Genomic DNA, 12676 nt, shown 5'->3' with positions numbered 1-12676 from the left:
TTATAGTCTCAGAGAATGGAAAAACTTTCTTATACCTTCTCAAAAGGTGTTCTTTCACAAAATGGTGTCTAGCAAATAAAAGTGTTTTTCCCCTATTAGAAAGGTGTTACCATGCTTTATTTGAGTCCAAACAAACTTTCAGAACACATAAATATACATTGAAGTTAAACTTTCTTGCCTGTTATAAAGTTCGACTCACTGGTTTTTTGGCAATCACCTGCCTAGAGGATTCCTTGGACCAACTTTTGAAAACCACTAGTATAGCGCAGTATAATAAGACTTCAGGTAACGAATAACTTGGTGTACGAATGTTTTGAAGACAAACAAAAATTTATAAAATTGCAACAGATTTTGACTTGCTAAACAATAGATTTTTTGCAATAAAAGTGTATAAGGACTAGTCTATGAGAAACGTCTTGCATGTTCACATTGTCTGTTGACAGACAAATGATCACTACTTAAAAGCTGGTAATTCATTTTTCCTCTCTGTGGGCGAGGCTGTCTCAACAAGTTTAGGGGCTGAGGGGGGCTTCTTTTATTATTTTAATTCACGAAAGACCAAATTCAAAACATATTGTATTCATATGTCCATTAATAAAAACCTTCAATAATATAAGAACCCTTGTTTGATTTGGGCCTCTTTTCGAGCCATGTTCCTAGCTTCAAGTCCATGAAAAGACTGTCTTACCCTCTTTTTGTATGTAAGCAGATATTTTCCAAAGTGAAGTCCCTTGTTGTTTTCCATCTTTCCAAAAATACTTGAGCCTTCTTAATAAAATATCATTCATAAAGTAAAAATACAATAACAAAATATAAATCAACCTACACTTTATTTTTGAAAAGAATTGTGGCTGGCATGAAAGAGACTGTTTACTGGAACGAATCTCATTTGAGTTCCTACTTATTTCCTATGGGAAAGTGCTTTGATATACAAGTGTTTCAGATTATGAGCAAGTTTACAGAAAGAATTACCGTATATACTCGTGTATAAGCTGAGTTTTTTTGTGGAAAAATTCGTTCCTCAAGTGGGGGGGGGGGGTCGGCTTATATTCGGGTCAGTTTTTGATGAGAAAATTTCGACCCCACAATCAGTAGTCATTTTTGTAGCAGTGTTCAAAAAACCGGCATTATTGGTATGGGATATGTTCAAACCCCACGGAACAGATAATGTCAAAGCCGACGCAAAGAAATTGAATTGAAAACATCATTGGCTTTGATACCAGGGGGGCTAATGTCGATAGGAAAGCCTTATGTGAGCATCAACAAGTCTTTCAAAGATTATTTGAGGAATTTGTGGATCGAATAGATGAGTTCCGATGATAAAGAAACTACAAAAAAAGTGGTTGTCTTGAAGAAACCTGACTTTGGCCTAGTGTGCCAATGGGTACATGAGGCGTGGAATTCTGTTTCCATCAAAATTATCATCCGATCCTTCAAAACGTGTTGCATCAGCAATGCAATGGACGGAACTGAAGATGATATCCTCTTTGAACGTGACAATGGCGATGACAGCCCAGATGAAGATGAAAACAAAGATGCCGCATCCCCTATTATGATCTGATGGATTACGATGAGCTTGGAGACTCAGAAGAAACGGATTAAAAGGTTTTAATCGTTTTCTATTGTAAATTTCCGTATACTATTAATTTTTCATGAAAATATAAGAATTTTTTTTCTCTGAAATGTATAGATTTTTTGGGGTTGGCTTATACACGGGTTTTAAATTTATTGCGATTTTGGTGGTCCTGAAGTGGTGGGGGGGGGGGTCGGCTTATACATGAATATATACGGTATACTTGTAAACAAAAGTTCCACTGTACTTCATTATTTTCTACTGTCAATAAAAATTTAATCTAAAACTTCATATGATTTTGAGCCATTTTTTTTATGTCTAATTTTATAGAGAAAATTAATTCGTAACTGACATGAAAATTTCTTGTATCAGCCAAACTCATTTGAGTGCTCATAAAAAGCTTGAAATTTTTGATGCAATAGCAAATAAAAGGCATTTTTAAAAATTTCCATATTGAGCTAGTTCAACTGCATATGTTTCACATCAGACATGCATTTGAAATTTAATTCACTATTAGCATCTAAGTAAATAAATATATTTGTTTTTTAAATGTGAAACTTTTTTTTTGTATACCGGTATTATTATCGAGTAGAACATTTTCATGATCACAGTACAAACTGGCTGTGTCTTTGATTTCAAGATAATTACATTAATGCAACCACGAGACATTCTTTTCAAACTATTTTATTAAGTATTCCATTCAATGTATGATTCTTGGTTAAAATACTTTGAGATAAATTGAGTCAATAAGTACATTTTTAATGAAATTGTCATAATGTCTAAGCCACAAAAAATATAAAATATGATTGGTGATAGATTCCCCAAAGCTTTTAGATTTTGATTTGTTGAGAACCATTGATCTAATATGATTTGTACAAATGCAGTTTCCTTTCAATGGTTCATTGAAAATGAAAGATAATTATTAGCAAAACTTGAGACAGTTTCATTCTTTTTATTGTCTGAAATTAATGTTAAAATGCCAATTGATTATCTACTTACTTTAATAGTTTTTTTTCTTCGTGATCAGAAAATCAATTATACTTTTCAATGCTTTCATAAGGTTATTAATTATTTGAACTATAGAATGGGGTACAGAGATCAAATATTCTAATGAAAACATTATTCAGTTTCTTTTTTTTTTCATTTATAGCGTAACGTTTAGCAGTGACTAAAATGGGTGTTTCCTATTACCTGTTGCCACTAAACATGATAACTGAAATTTCATTAACTATATGATTTGTCTTCGAAACTATTAACAAACTTTTTTTTCTAAATTCATCCCCCATCCCTGATGATCCAACCCATAAAATCTCAGTGTATCTGTAGATTCTCCCACCCTCCTCCAATGGGCAATGTTACCCATTTTCCTAAACACTGCTCTAGTTAATCTCTTGAGTGTTCAGCCAGATTTTGAGATAGTCATTTCAAGTTTATTAATCTGTTTGTTTTTTGTTTTGTTCTTAAAACGAGGTCTAAATTGACTTTAGAATATGACTTGAAGTGAGCTCATGCTGAAAGAAACTGCATTTTTTAAAATAATGGACCAGAGATGCCACTGTGCTCTAATGGGACCCAGGTTATTATTAAATTAAAAAAAATTGGGTTTTTTTGAGTGAAAGTGGGTCCTCTCAAAAAAAATTATCTTGGAAAAAGTGTATGTGCCCCCCCCCCCCCATAATTCACTGGTATATATATGAATTTTTTCCAGCATGCTTCAGGTCTTTGATCACCTGCTTATATCTTGTTGAGGAAAAGACAGCTGTGGGTCATGTTCTGGGTAGGAGGATGAGGTATCTGTGAATCAAATGAGTAATTCATTTCTAAAAACATGTTCCATTTAAAGGTTCATTTACTTTCATTGTCTACTAGTAGGAAAAGCTTGCAAAGAAGCTCATTAATGCCGACAATTTAACATGGAATTTAGCGCATGTAATAAATATAAAACACAAATACAGTCAATCCCAACTATTATAACATTCCCATTTAGAGCATTTTCCCACTTAGTACAACTTATTTTCGTTGTCCCAACTCTAAGTAATTCTCATTAAGATTTCCCGTTTAAAGTGTGTTCCTGCTGACAGTGTTTTTTATGACAGTTTTTGAAAAATGTTATAAGCAGGATCCACTGTAATTAAAAGTTAGAGGCACACATTTATATATTTACTAATATGAGTCAATTTATAAATTTCCCTTCTAATTGGTTTTCCATTTTGTTAAAAAAATCTTAGCTCTTTCAATTATATTTTCTGGTTAAATTTAAAGTAAATCAGGTTCTTCCTCTTGGTACATACTCTCTCAGACACTCATCTGATTCCCTAGTCACATAAATCTTTACAAAGCAATTTCCTGGTAGAATGATTTTATTTTCCCTCCTTGACAGTCCATCACTCTGATCTGTCGCCATTCAACTGCCACATATTTTTGCACCTGAATATGGGAGCTATGTCAGATTTGTGTTGGTGAAACTTAATTGTCTTATGTGTGTGTGCCCCCAGCATTTGGCATGTTTTGTGTTCAGTAGGTGGTGCCTTCTATCTAGGGCCGCAACTAGGTACTTTCTCAAACGGGGCAAGCATTGAATTTGGCACCCCGTGTAATGTAGAAGAAGCAGTTATAAAGGGTGAATTCGGCACCCTCTCTAGTCCAGAGCCCGGGGGCACTAGACCTGCCTGTTCTTCCCCCCACTAGTTGCAGCCCTGCATATATCCTCCAAATTGATAATACATGGATTTAAAACTTACTGTATGCATAGTTGTTTTGTAAGTCTATGTGATTGCTGTGGCAACCAGAGCTTTTTTTCAAAGGGATAGCCAACTCAAAATTGGAAAACCTAAGAAAATCATATTTTTAGTTGGTTACTATTGCGCAATCTCGAGTTCCAAACCCAGATTTTCACCAAAGACGAAATCTGGGACGGGTATGGGGGCCCGTGCTCCCTCCCAAGATCATCAAAAATTGGAAATATTTGTGTATAAAATTAAAATATTGGAAAAGAAATACTTTCTTATACACTATCTGTTCATTTCTATGTAACCCACAATTTCTATGGAAGAAATTCTTGTACCCCTCCAAAAGATGATTCTGCGTATGCGAAATGGTGACTACCACATAGCAGCTAGATGATAAAACTGTGGATATTCAAGGTAGAGTTTTACAGATTAGTTTTTTTCTGAACGGTCTCAGAAAATGTTTTACAATTTGAACAAGCGTTCCAAATCCTTTAGGATTTTTAAAAAAATATGCATTCACAATCTTGTAGAAACAAGGTAAATTCATGCTGTATAGACGCTGTCTTTGAATGCCGGCAGATAGTCACGAAAGTACCATAATTTCCGGTATGTAACCGGGGGGGGGGGGGTAAATCCACAGGGGAGTACAAACTCCCCAAATTTGAAACTTCTGTACACACCCCCTTATTCAGGGGAAGCAACTAGATATCCGTCATCTTATTCAACAACCCATATATCAATACAATATAGTAGAGTTTATAAAGTAGTAAAACCACTTTTTCAAGGTCGCGAGATCATGATAAAGGGAAAAGTTAAGGAGGTTTTTGTCTCTACTTTTTTTCTTGGAATTAGGAAAACACATCCCGGAGGATGCATGAACCAAATTTTTATGCATCCTTTTCCGAAATTCTGGATATTTGATGTGTTATAGGGCTTCATTGGCATCTCTGGGGACATTGTAGGAAGTGTGCAATCATCTAATATGTTTAGGAAACTTTGGAGCATTGACAGGTCCATATAATTACAGAGCCATTAACATATTCAAAGGTGTCCCAATACTTTTTTCAATATAGTATTTGAGTTAATTTTTGTTTACATGATTCACATTTGTTATGGATTGCCCTTTTTCGTTAGATTTGTATTTGTCTGCAATGACAAATGATATATTTTTCAAGCTATGCTTGGTTGAATATTAGCTGTGTTACAAATATTTGAAATTATTTTTCTAATGCTATTTGAACCGCTGTTTTGGTTCTACTTGAAACAGCTTTACTGTACCTATTTTATTCATCTCTTCTTATATTTAGAACTTTACTAGATATCATTCAGGTGTCTTTGATTTTTTTTTTTCCCGTTGAAACTTTGTAATCCAGGATCTATATTCTATCATTCTTTATTTCACAAATTTAAATACTTAGAACAGTATAGCAATATGTTAATTTGATTATTTTTATTCTTGTTTCTGATAGGATTATTAGCGGAGTATGTGTATATAATAACATAAAAAAAAATTCCTTTAATCCAATAACTTCTAATTCACATATTGTTACCACTAATCCACAAACCCAAGGGCACTTGAAATATTTGTCACAGGAATCACTTTAAATATGGGTCCGTTGGTTTCTATTGTTTCTGTACTTCAATCTATTCTCTAGTTTTTTTTTTCTGGGATCACATACAAGGTCATGACTTTTTGGATAGTTACAATGGACCCATATTCCTGACCATTATCAAAGAAACAAGGTAAATTAACTAATTGGAACTCTCCATGTTTCTTTTTTACAACTTTTGTTTGTGCTGTCTTCACCGATACTGAATCAATCTCCTCTTGATTGCAAACTATACCACAAATTTCATCATCCATTAATTTGTCAATAATCAGCCTATCATTATTGGTTTTTTTTTAATATTCCTATATTCTTTATTCAAGTTATTTGGAGATTTACTGCTGTTGCATTCCAATAAGCTTGAAATTTTGGTAACCATAGTGCATGTTTTGCTGGGAACATCAACTTTCATGTTACAGTAACAGTCTTCAACAAGTAATATATATGTTTCAGGACATATATTGTGTCAGCAATTCTCCAATTTTTCCAGTGACTGTGTGACAAAATGTTTTCGATGTTTCACTTTTCAAGCTTGTACAACTACTCAAACTGCATTTTTCATATTGTCCTAATCTTCAGTATTTTCTCTATTAATAAAAACCAACATTCCATTCAGAAGATTGCTCTTGCAGCTGCACTTCATGTACTCCTGAATGTTCATACTCATGGTTTGAGTAAACAGATGTGTAGTTTGGTGACAAATTCAAGTTTTGAAATTACTTATTTTGAACATGAAAAATGAGCGATTCTCTGAAAAAATGAATCTGACTCAAGTTTGAGAAGAAAAAAAAAGCTTGAAAAAATTGTCTGGATTACAAAGTTTCTGCTGTGTTAATTTTTTACAGTAGAGCATCGATAATCTCAATACCAGTCAACCGAAACATTGGTTAACTGAAAGTGTTCCAGTCGGCAAATTCAAGTTTGCGCACATACAGAAGTTCTGTTAGCGGCAGCAAGTGCTTTCCCCAAATGATATAAATGATATATTCCCCAAAGTGATACAAAATATAAACAGTTTTGTGTTTAATATCACTGTTTCTTTGTTTCATATTGCTCCTATGATATTGGTACAATTTTTTTCCATGAATGATTGGTTTTCCGAACACCCCAGCCCCCAATTCTTTCAAATAATCGATGCTCTACTGTATCTGAAAAACATTTTTAGTCATTTTTTCTTCCATTGAAATTAATGCATAAATGTTTTGTTCATATGCACTGTTACTTAAATTATCACTGTAAAAGTTATATGCCTATAATGTGTGTGTGTGCATTATTGCTCATCATGCGAATGTATGTCATTAATTTGTATGTTGCTGAATTACTAATGAACAAGGATATTTTTAAAACACAGCAAGGATAGACCAGTTCCCGAAAAAGATGTAACATGTAATTTTTTGTGCAAATGCTTTTTTTAAAATTAAACATTGGTAAATACGAGCCAAAGATTTTAATATTTGATAATGAAAACCAGAAAATTGTTTTCTAGAAACTGACCAGTCCATGACTAAAATTATCATAATAACAGACTGGTTTAGGTAATTTTTAAAATGTTGATATTAAAAACTTTTAAACCAGGGGCACTTTTTAAAAAAGATGTATTGAATTTGTTAATTTTCAAGATGGTATTATCTATTGGTAATATTAGTTTTTTAGGTCCAGGTCACTTGCAATTCACAGCATAGCAGTGAAGGGTATTCTTTTTTTTTTAATTTCTCTCTGGGTATATGTAGCAATAATTATGAGAAAAATTTGTTTTAGTTACTAATTAATAACCTAAAAACATGGTAATTAGTATTGAGTAATATCCTGCGTATAATCCATACATACAAATTTTGCTACTTTTTTTAAATTGAAAAAAAGTCATAGTATAATTGCTGCTATGTAGCAGCTTATATATAATCCACAAATGTGATTTTCCTGGTTACTATCTGTATCACCGTCAATGAAATCTTATGAATGGCAGTTGTCACGTCTTTTAGGGAAAAATTTTTTTATCCTTGTACGTATATGTAATCTGATGGTGGGATTTTTTGGATTATTTTTACAAATATTTATTTATTATACCAAACTCAGGAAAAAAAAGCTACAGATCCTCTCCAAGAAATTTGGATGTTTAACATATTATACGCAGGAAATTACGGTAGGCAAAATTTCATCAGTACTTGCAGAACTTCTTTTGTGGAATGTTAATGAAGTTTTTCAGTGGAAACCCAAGTACAACTATCAAAGCTTTGATCTTTTGGAAAGTTTGAAATTGAGTGTCCATATTAAAAGGTTATAAGGTTTTCGCTTCAATTGAAATTTTATGTAAAAAAGTGTTTGGGTGAAGGTTTTTGTTAGTCTTGTGCATAAAGTGGTTGTGAAACACAATTTCATGCTCCCCCCCCCCCCCCCAAGCTGCCATCATGTCGGTGTGTATTTTCTATTTTGTAGAGTGCTTTTGTATGCTTGAAAATTGTGAAAAATACAACAAATGAGAAAAATGTATTTCCATTGTTTTGAAGTGATGTGTGCAGTATATTATATATATATATATATCTGTATTTCAGTATAAAGCAATTATGTCACTTCATAGTGTTCTTCTGAATGTGAAGCACTGTCCAAGCTGACTTAACATTTGTAAAGTCTTTATTTAGTGAAAAATAAAACAGTGCACAAAAATTCAATCATTTTGGTTTATCTTTGAGTTCTGAACATTCAAATATATATCTTGATCATAAAATGTTTAATAAAGTTAAAATTTTTTAATGCTAGAAAAATAGTATACTAGAGTATAACATCATTAAATATGGTAATGTTTCAATTCTACCTGTTGTCAATCTTGAATTAGCCCCTTAAACTGCACAAGTGATTGAAAATATACCTTTCTGTACGTGCAAGAAGAAAAACTTTCCCCCCTGATATCGCAAATCATCAAAACGCATACTCTACTCACGATGGGAACAGTTCAAGGGTTAAATTAACTGTAGATGATCTGACTAATGACCGCAAGTGAAGTTAAATCTGATTAGATACATTTGCGTATAAATAAAAAAAATGTAGAGTTCATGAATTCGATTTTTATCAGTATTTTCTCATGATTAAATAATTGTTCAGCATATATAGAAATGTGTATTCCATATCATGTTTAATAATAAATTAATAAAAGCAAAAATTTTCAAAGGGGGAATATTTGCTATTAAAATGACTCATTTTCAGAGGCTTTTTTATTAAACATTTTATTAACAGTACAAATAGCAGCATAGATTTTACGGACATGACCTGTAAAAACTGTTTTTTTTAAAATTCTGTAAGTGGTGGGGGAGCACCACAGGTGAAAGAGGAACCATGATAGGAGATTGAAGGGGAGTCATAGCTGCGAAAACAAGTACAGATGTGAAGAAATGAAGCAGAATGAGCAGTATAAAAAAAAGTGCAACTTTTATAAACCTTCCTGCCCAGAATCTCAGAGGTCAACATTATTTTTTGAAATTATAAATTTACTCATAAATAGAAAGGTTCCCATTATACTGGTTTTGGGACCTTGATTAAAGCAGGAAACCACAAGAAAGGTGACCCATGTAGAATGACCATCATATTTGTTTTCGATATAATGACCCTCCCAATACAATGTACGTTTTTGATGGGACAAAAGAGGGGGGGGAGCATTATATCAAGCGTTGACTGTATAGACTTTCTTTCACTGTGTGAGCACAGCTTCAGTCTACCGCTATGGTGCTCATGAATACTACTATTAAACCATACATGCACCTTGAACATATATGTTCTTCTGGAGAGTATCTAACAAAGTAATTATATGCAGGAACGTGTGGGTATATGCATGGCTCTAATGCATAGTTCCCCCAAACTTTTCGTTCCTCGCCCCTTCAAAATTTTTTTCTTCTCATCGTCCCCGTCCCCCCCAACTCAAGTCAGCCCTAGGGATCCTGTATTAAACCTTAAGCTTCTACCATGCCCACCAGTGGACAATATTGTCCACACACAACACTTTGGGAAACACTGCTCTAACGTATTCATCTTGTCAGAGTTGTGATTCTTTTATGTTCTTATTGGTGGCAGCACCAGCAAGAACATGAAACAAGCACAACTGCATTTTGTATGAATTCATTGTCCTGAAAGCAGGTGGAATAGTGGAAAACTGCATTCATGAAACCAATTTGAAATGATTGTTAAATAAATAAAAATTATCATATTAATAATGGTGTGTTTTACAATTTCAATATATCAAAAATAAATGGCTTGTAAATTATATCGAAAAAAAAAGTGAATGAAGGGAAATGAAGGAAAAATTTCAGCAACTTCCCTGTTTGCTCCATTCACTAAGATTGGAGCTTCCCAATGGGTGAGCAGAGGAGTAAAAATTGTCTTTAACCTCCCTAGTTTATCACTGTAGGGTACTTTAACGTTTTTTTTTTTGTCCGAAGAAAGAAGTTACATGGTAGGTTTTAACACATGCAGCCTGGAATTGATCTATAGATGCCTAAAATATTATACGTGTGATTACTAAATTTGTGTTCAAGGACTATATTTTAAAAAAAAGTCACTATATATATATATAAAAATGCTAAAGCACAGCAAAACTGCCAATAATCAATGCCTGAAATCACTGAAAAATTGACAAATGGCAAAAAATGAAGCTCTACTCAAAAATGAAATAGATTGATATGTAATTCATAGAAGAAAAGGCTTTAACACACATGAAAATATGTGAGATGATATTTATGATGGTATTTAATATTTATATGATTATCAAGTATAATTTATAAAAACAAAAATAAATTTTAATCCTGGTTGTTAGATGTACCCAAAATAACAGGGATGTCAGGGGTCATGGCCACTGTAGTCATATAATTTATTATGAAAATAATCCTTATTATTTATTTTCGGCGAAGAATAAAAATTAAACTTCATTGAAAAATATGAAATTATTATAAAAATATCAGAATGTCAAAAATATGCAGGGCTACTTGTCAACAAAATTTGTGTAACTTTTTTTTTGAATGGAGAGGGAATCATCGAGAAATTATTTGCCAAATAATACAAATGTAGTAGATTGTAATTAATGATTCTGCCCAAAGTAGAAGTTGTATTGTTTTTTCAGGTTATCTGGGGGTGTATGTAGGCCATATGTGGTTTATTAATTTTTCTTTTGCTCATAGTTGAGGGTTCAAAAACTCATTTTTGTTGATGTTTTGTGTTCTCATTAAAAACTGTATCAATAGAATTTTTTTTTTCATTTACTACTTCATGGTCTTGGACTATTCATTGTACAGTAATTAACATTTATCGTTCAAAATTATGGTTTACATAACAAAGCAGTTGGATGCATAGGCCTATTCTAGACTCTGATGCTGCCCAATAGCAATTGTGTGTCCTTTGTATTTTTAGGACACGCAGAGGTATAAACAATGTTTACAGAGCTCTGCAATGAGCTAGAAATGAAAGTTTCATTTGTCGAAAACCATGATGCTGGCATTGATCAGAAAAATGTAAACAAATCTCTCTAAAAAAGGATGGACAGCACAGTAAAACCTTCCAGGTCCCTTATTTATCTTGGGCCTTGTAATTTACACATTTTGCACTGTGCATTTGGAAGTCGTTTCAAAAGAGCGTAATTCCTAAAAAACTTATATACCTTCAGAATTTGCTGTGTATCAAGGAAGTGAATTGACAGAATAGACTCCTCGAAAAAAAGAAATATATTGTGAGGAGAGAAGAGAATTAGTATACGTGGTTGTGCTAGTACCGTTTATGCCCAAAAAATTGTTTGTTACCAAGTTATTTTGCTTTGGCTCAAGTCTCAATCTTATAGCATACTCAAATAGTATACTATGAAAATAAAATTTAAAAAAAAAATTAAATGTCAAGGCTACGATTATGCTGTCTTGGGGAGGGTACACTCCCCCTTGTCCTAATTTTTTTGAGTGGGAGCCCTGAATATGTGAAAATATTGAAATAGCTTGTTAAAATAAGGGTCACACTATGGGTGAGGCTTTTCAAATGAGGACAACCATACCAACACACACATAGTTTTAACCGTCTATTTTGCCTGTATTTTTAACTAATTTTTCAAGTTATACTTTGCATGTTCCAAATGAAGTTTGATAAAGATTCACTCACAAAAACTTCCTCCAGCGATTTCTAGATTGTGCCACGACACTATATAAAACTGACTTTAAGTATCTTCAGAGCCAGTGGAGGTACAGCAAAATTTCATTTCCAAGGATGCCACGAACATATTTTGTATGGCAGGGCTTGCGTGTGACAAACCGAAAAAGGATTACGATTTCTGAAAGTGCTTGTTCCCATGCTACAAAATTCTGAGGGTGTTCGAGCACACCTGGCTCTAACACAACTGCTCATGGGGATTCAAAGTGGTCACTATTTAGTCAAATGATGCTTCACATCTTTTTTCTCATAGGTCTCGGTGCCCATAACCTTAGTTTTTAAAAAAGGTCATTTTGAATTTTAAATTTTTTTCAACTGCAAAAACTGCCTAAAATTAATTTGTCGACAGATATGAATAAAAATATGTTAATACCAAATGTTTATAGCATTTCATTTTAGCTAGGTTGATTTTGAATAAATAATATGCTGTTTAATGTGCCCCACAGGGGATGCAAGGACTGAGGAGGTAAGCACCTGCCAGTTATATCCTTTCACTTCATTATCACCCCCACAAAATATCTCAGGACCACAAGGGGGCTATATGATTCCTGGTTGAGACATTGTGTATGTAGCAATGTTTTAAAAAAATTTCAAAACAG

The sequence above is a fragment of the Pholcus phalangioides genome, unplaced genomic scaffold, assembly GCF_987345545.1.
Source record: "Pholcus phalangioides strain wild (caught in Gottingen) unplaced genomic scaffold, Ppha-v1.0 ptg000017l_1, whole genome shotgun sequence".
Taxonomy (NCBI): Eukaryota; Metazoa; Arthropoda; class Arachnida; order Araneae; family Pholcidae; genus Pholcus; species Pholcus phalangioides.
This window is presented reverse-complemented; position numbering follows the sequence as displayed.